General features: G+C 41.5%; 1 pseudogene; it reads right to left on the reverse strand.

The window, feature by feature from the left end:
- Positions 1-4,404: 4,404 nt before the first annotated feature.
- On the reverse strand, positions 4,405-4,948 carry LOC102515950 (annotated as a pseudogene).
- Between the last annotated feature and the right edge of the window lie 2,424 nt (positions 4,949-7,372).

Genomic DNA, 7,372 nt, shown 5'->3' on the forward strand with positions numbered 1-7,372 from the left:
GTTTTGTGATAATTTGTGATAATTTGTTTCAGAGCAATAGTTAATGAGGAGAAACCCTCCTCCTATGATAATGAAGTCCAACTGTGGTGCCTGGAATTGCTGCATCCATCCTGTTGACCTGAGGACACACCCAGCATCAAGGAGGCAGAGCAGCGAGATGGGGAGAACCTGGGTCCTTGAGAACATCACTGAATTAACCAACCTCCAAACGAGTCCTACCACTAGACAGCTTTCCTTGATGTTTAAGCTAGTGGAGTCGGATTTTCTGTTAATGTGGTCAAAAGCTCGTAGCTCATCTAGGGACATACATGATAACACATAAATGCATTTCCCTTTGCAATATGATGAAGGAAATGAAATGGATGAAAGTATGGGAGACTGACCCAGAGAAGGTATTCCCTAAAGACACAGCATTTAAACTTGACCTGAAGGACCAGGAGGAGCCAGCCATGTGAAAAAAGAGCAGGGAGAAAAGCTGCAGTGGGAGGGGTCAATGTAGGAGAAGCCCCAGAGGCCTGGGAGCAGGACCATTGCTGCTGGGGCCTGTGAACAACTGGGAGAACTGTGGGGGAGGGTGGTTGGTGTGGCCAAGTCTCAGGTGTTGGGGCTGAGGAGGGGCAGGGAAGAGCCTAACAGCTTCCAGACCCTCCTCAGTTCATGCTCCTTTGACACCCCTCCCAGCCCCCAGCTCACATTCGATTGCAATCTTTTACTCATTCATTGATTCATTCAGTACATTGTAGAGCCCCAGCTAAGGCCAGAGGGATATTCTGTTAAGCAAAACCAGACCAGGAAGCTCTTGAAGCTTCCTGGTGGGAAAGATGGGTATTAACCAAATAACCACACAAACAAATGTAAAAATAGAAAATGTGGTTTAAGGTGGAACAGCTAAGCAACAGGAGTATCTAACAGGGGGAGCTAGGTTGGAGTCAGATAAGATTTTCCTGAATAAATGGAGCTTAGTCTGAGATCTGATGGGTAGGAGGTGTTGACTGGGCAAAGTCAGGAATGCAGAAAGGAGAGAGAAGCATTTTCTATAGGAAGGGGAAGGCATGTGCAAAGGCCCTGCATGGAAAGGAGGTGTACTTGAGTATCTGGAGGATTGTGAAAAGATCTGAAGGAGTCTGTTTTTACATCTCTGAGTCCTCAGTGTCTGGTACAACAGGCACTCAATATTTGCTGAATTAAGAAAAGTCCAGGGGGGAGGAATAAATTGGGGGTTTGAGATTAGCAGATACAAACTACTATATACAGAATAGATAAACAACAATGTCCTACTGTATAGCATGGGGAACTATATTCAATAACTTGTGATAACCTATAATGAAAAAGAATATGAAAAATAATATATATATAACTGAATTACTATGCGTACACCAGAAACTAACATAACATTGTAAATCAACTATACTTCAATTTAAAAAAAGAAAGATCCACCAAGGAGGAGGTGGAGCTTGGCACAAGGTGAGCCAGACCATGCAAGGAAGGCCTGGTAAGGCTGTGTCAGGAGTCTGGATTTTATTCCAAGGGCTATGAGAAGCCACTGAAGGCTATTAAAGGGAAGGGTGACATGGTCAGATTGGCATTTTTATTAAATCACTCTGTCTGTTGGGTAGGAAATGAGTAGGTACTTGATTGTAAACTAGGAGACTAGTTAAAAAGTGATTGCCAAGGTCCAGACAGGAGATGATAGAGGCTTAGGATCAGGAAATAGAGATGGAGGGAAATGTGCAAGATTAATTAACTTTTTTTTCAAGAAACATTGAGCACCTACTATATGCTGGGCACAGAAGTGCTGGAGATTTTCAAGTGAGCGAAAATTGGCATGTTTTTACCCTCATGGAGCTTACAGTCCAGTGAAAGAAACAGATCTTAATTAAATAATACTGTAAGCAAATAGACAATTACAACTCTGGCATACGTGAAGAAGTGTGTGGTACTAGGAGAGTGAATAATGAGGAATCTGATTTGGTCAGAGAGGTCAAAGAGGGTGTCCCTGAGAAAGCAATGCTGGAGCCGAGATCTGAGGAAGTAAAAATTAAGAAGACAGAAAGGCAGGATTCCAGGCAGAGAAAACAGCATGTGCAAAGGCCCTGTGGTTAGCATGGCCACTGTAGTGGGAACACAGAAAGAGGAGGAGAGGGCCAGAGAGATAGGAAGGACCAGATCATGCAGGACCTGGTGGGCCATGCTAAGAATTTGGTCTTTATTGAAAGAGCACTGGGAAGCTGTTGAGAGATTTCAGCAGGCGGGTGACATGATCAGATTGATGATCTGATAAGATGGTCAAAGCTACCACTGGAGAACGGATTGAGAAAAGAAGGGGGACGAGTGACAGTAGGGAGTTCAGACAAGAACACCAATTATGGTGAGAGATGATGGCATTTGGTCCAGTGAGTGGTGGAAACTGACAGGTAGACAGAAGAGGTGAAAAAAGTGAGGAATGAAAAGGAAGATGTCAAGGATGACTCTAAGCTTTCCAGGTCAAATAACCAGATGGATAGTGGTATCCTTCACTGAGAGTGAGGAATGAAAAGGAAGATGTCAAGGATGACTCTAAGCTTTCTGGTTCAAATAACCAGATGGATAGTTGTATCCTTCACTGAGAGAAGGAAGTCTGGAGGAGAGCTACGTTTAGGGGGACAGATTCTGAATTTGATCTGGAAGTCAGTGATGGACTATGGATAACCATTTCTTATACAGGGCTGGGGCTGGGAATGCGTCTGATCCCACAGGCTGGGAGGGAGGGCAGAAGGGAAGACAGCAGACCAGGCAGTGTTCAGGAGCCTGGGACCTGGGTCCTCTGGAGCAGCAGGAGGGGTTGCTTTGGGAAAACTGGCCAGGCTGCAGAGAGGCTGGCCTCCTGGTCTATTTCCTGGTTTCCTGCCGGAGCTTTAGGAATGTCCGGTCTGTTCCTGAGCGAGACTGAGCAGAGTGGAGGCGGGGGCAGGAGCCTGTGCAATGGAGAGTCCTCCCTTTCGCCAGCTCTCCCCTTTCCCCAACAGGGCCAGACAGGGCAGAGCCAGAGGAAGCACCGCATGCCCTTCCTTCCAACTCCCTCTGTCCCAGCCGCCACCGCTCCTGAACTGCGGCTCTTTTACACCCTTCCTCCCCCAAATACCCCTTCTTTATCAGCTCCGAGGGCATCAGTCCGGGTGGGCCTCCCTCAATGGAGCAGTCCCTCCACTCCCCAGCCTGGGCCCGGCTACCCCATGAACGGGCATCTGGCGCCCCCTCGTGGTTAAATCAGCACATTGGCGCAACAGGAGAAGTAGCTGCCAGGACCAGACTCAGGGCAGGGCGGTGGCCGGGGTCCTGGCTGAGAGGTCAGGAAGTGTGTGTCCAGGCCTTACCAGTGACTCACTCACTAACTGCGGGACTATTTCCCTGACCTCTGTGAGCTTCGATTTCCTCGCCTGCAAACTGAGGCTAGTGATCTGGGTGAGGCATTCCTTGAGCTAACACATCGAATGAGAGTTTTATTAGTTCCAAGACCCCCTCCCTACCTTGAGGGGCCTTGACATCCTGGGGCAGCTTGACAACACCTCCTCCGTACTACCGGCCCCCTCCCCAAACCACTTGGGAACAGCCATATTAGACATATCAGATGTGGCCAGAAAATGTGATCCACGGGGCCAGATCCTCAGTCTCCAAGTGGAAGGAGACATTGAAGAAGTCAGTGACAGAACCAGGCACAGGGTGCTTTGGGAATACCAAGGAGAAATATTTGATCTACTTCTCAGGGGCAGCGGCAGCAGGCCCGTGGGAGATAACACCTGAGAAGCTCCTTTAAATTAAGGAAATATCCTTTACACCTCCAAAAGACAGCCCCTAGCACTCAGCTCTGGTCCAGAGTTGCCAGGTGGAATTGGATCCCAGAATTGCTGGCAATAGCCAACAAAGGTAGAACGATGGTTGAAGGGAGGTCTGCCCCAGTTGTGGACAATAAAAGTAGAGAATTTAAGAACCCTAATAAAAATGGCTGAGAGTTGGCCTGCTTTTAAATATCACCATCCATTGACAATTTTAAACATCAGCTAAAAAAATCCTTCTTCCTGAAAAAAAAATTTATTTGTCTAAGTTTTAAGTAGTTACCACAGTTACTGTTGAGTTTTAATGATATGTATGCAAGATTCAAATTAACACAAGTTTATTACTTTTTTTGGTGGGGGGAGGTAATTAGATTTATTTATTTATTTTTAAATGGAGGTACTGAGGATTGAACCCAGGACCTCATGCGTACTAAGCATGTGCTCTACCACTGAGCTATACCCTACCCCCTGCAAATTTATTACTTTTTAATAAATATTGTGTTCTGCATGTGAATTAATTAGGAGAGATCACACTTAAATAGTCCACCTCTTGAGACCCAAACTCAGATATACACATTCATTTTGAAAGTAATTTCTTTTTTTTTTTCAAATCTACACTTTCATTTATTTACTTTTCAATAAGTTTAAATCCTTGAGGGGTACAGCATCACATGGATTCTGTGTCCAATGGCCTTAGCAGGAAGGTTGCTTTGGAATTTGGCACGAATCATGCCACTGTTTCCATGAGCACAAGTTACCTTTACCCAGATTATTCTGGTTTTGTTCAGTTTTCCACCAGGAGTTACTCGTGTTGTTCTTTGTACACATAAGCACATCTTTTGCCTAGATAGAATTCAGTTTCATCTCGAGCACAAACACCTTCAATTTTTTTTTTAATTTTGGGGGGAGGTAATTAGGTTTATTTATTTATTTATTTTAATAGAGGTACTGGGGATTGAATCCAGGACCTTGTGCATGCTAGGCAAGCACTCTACCAGTGAGCTACACCCTTCTCCAACACCTTCAGTTTTAAGAAGAGCTGTGTGCTCCCTTTGATTCTGGAGACCCCACTTACAGCCAGCAAAAATGGCCTTGGACCACAGCCTTCCAGACATATTTATCATTTTAGAAGTCCTGTTCCCCGCAGGCCTCCATAGTCTCCAAGATGGCTGAAAGAACGAAAGTAATTTCTTAAGAATTCAAGCTTGCTTTGGGCTCAGTTGGTGTCTCCAACTCTGTGACACGACATATTCCTGAGTGTAAACAGTAGTTTCAGAATAAACGATGACAGTGATAAAGAAACAGAACTTAAGGTACTTCAATTCTATCATTCTGTGTGACCACTTGTGCTAATAAAACTTACTTATCCATTGTTAAAACTCAACAGTAACCAGAATTTAGTGTTTAAAATTTCAAACACTGGGGAACTGTAAGTTGTAAAATTTTTGTTTGCAAAGTGCAAATTTTAATTCAAACATGAAATGTTTTTACAAATTTAAATATCTTTCAAAGTAGAAGTTATCCATTTTATCTTCATTTCTTTCTGATTTTTTTCCTCCTTTTTCAGTTTTATTAGGTAGAATTCTGATATTTTATTGTCATAAAATATACATAACATAAAATTTACCATTTTAGCCATTTTTTACTTTCTTTTTTTAAAATTGAAGTATAATCAGTTATAATGTGTCAATCTCTGATGCACAACACAATGTCCCAGTCAGGCATATATATACATATTTTTGTTTTCATATTCCTTTTCATTGAAAGTTATTACAAGATATTAAATATAGTTCACTGTGCTATACGGAAGAAATTTTTTTTTCTATTTCTTATAAATAGTGGTTAACATTTGCAAATCTCAAACTCCCAAATTTATCACTTCCCACCCCCTTTCCCCCAGATTTTAGCCATTTTTAAGTGGATAGTTTTGTGGCATTAAGTACATTCAAATTGTTGTGCAACCATCACCACTACCCATTTCTGAAACTTCTCTGTCTTCCCAAACTGAAATTTTGTACTTATTAAACACAAATTCCTCATTCTCTCCTCTACCCAGACCCTGGCAACCACCATTCTACTTTCTGTCTCCATGAATTTGACTACTCTAGGTACCTCAAACAAGTGGAATCATGTATTTCTCCCTTTGTAACTGGCTTATTTCACTTAGCATAATGTCTCTAAGGTTCACCCATGTTATAACATGTGTCAGAATTCCATTCCTTCTTAAAGCTGAATAATAATCCATTGTATGTGTTTACCACATCTATTCATCTGTTGATGAACATTTGGATTATTGCCACCTTTGGCAACTGTGAATAATGGCTCTATGCACATGGGTATACAAATGTCTAAGTCCCTGCTTTCAATTCCAGAATCATGGAATTGCTGGGTCACATGGCAATTCTATGTTTAATTTTCCATAGTGGTTGTACCATTTTAAAGTCCTGCCAGCAATACACAAGGGTGCCAAATTCTCCACATCCTCCCCAACACTTGTTACTATTTTTTTAATGCTAGTCATCCTCATGGTATGTGCAGTGGTATTTCATTGTAGGTTTTTGTTTGTTTGTTTTGGGGGCGAGTAATTAGTTTTATTTCTTTTTCTTAGTGGAGGTACTGGGAATTAAAGGTATTTAATTGTAGCTTTGATTTGCATTCCCCTAATGATATTGAGCATCATTTTATGTGCTTATGGGCTATTTGTATCTTCTTTTTTTATGGAGGATGGTATTTTTTTTGTGTAGGGGGAGGTAATTAGGTCTATTTATTTATTTAGTTTTAGAGGAGGTATGGGGGATTGAACCCAGGACCTCATGCATGTTAAGCATGTGCTCTACCACTTGAGCTATACCCTCTGCCCAAAGATGATATTTTTAAAATTGAAGTACAGTCAGTTACAATGTACCAATTTCTGGTATACAGCATAATGTCCCAGTCATATATATATATGACTTAGAGATGGGTATGTAAATATATATATATACACACATATACATACACACACACGTACACACACACATATATTTGTTTCCATATTCTTTTTCATTAAAGGTTATTACAAGATATTGAATATAGTTCCTTGTGCTATACAGAAGAAACTTGGTTTTTTTAAATCTGCTTTTATATATAGTGGCTAACATTTGCAAATATTAAACTCCCACATTTATCCCTTCCCACCCCTTTTCCCCAGTAACCATAAGATTGTTTACTATGTCTGTGAATCTGTTTCTGTTTTGTGGATGAATTCTTGGTGTCCTTTTTTTTTTTCTTCTTTTTTTTAGATTCTACATATGAGTGATACTATGTGGTGTTTTTCTTTCTCTTTCTGGCTATTTGTATATCTTCAAGTCTTTTGTCCATTTATTAACTGGGTTGTTTGTTTTACTGTTGTTGAGTTTTAGGAATTCTTTACATAGTCTGGATATTGATTAGTTATAAGATATGTGATATACAACTATTCTCTCCCATCCTATGGGCTGCCTTTTCAGTCTACTGATAGTATCCGATGCACAAAAGGTTTTGATTTTGATGAAGCCCAGTTGATCTATTTTTTCTTTTAT

Source organism: Camelus ferus, chromosome 13 (assembly GCF_009834535.1).
Source record: "Camelus ferus isolate YT-003-E chromosome 13, BCGSAC_Cfer_1.0, whole genome shotgun sequence".
Lineage (NCBI taxonomy): Eukaryota > Metazoa > Chordata > Mammalia > Artiodactyla > Camelidae > Camelus > Camelus ferus.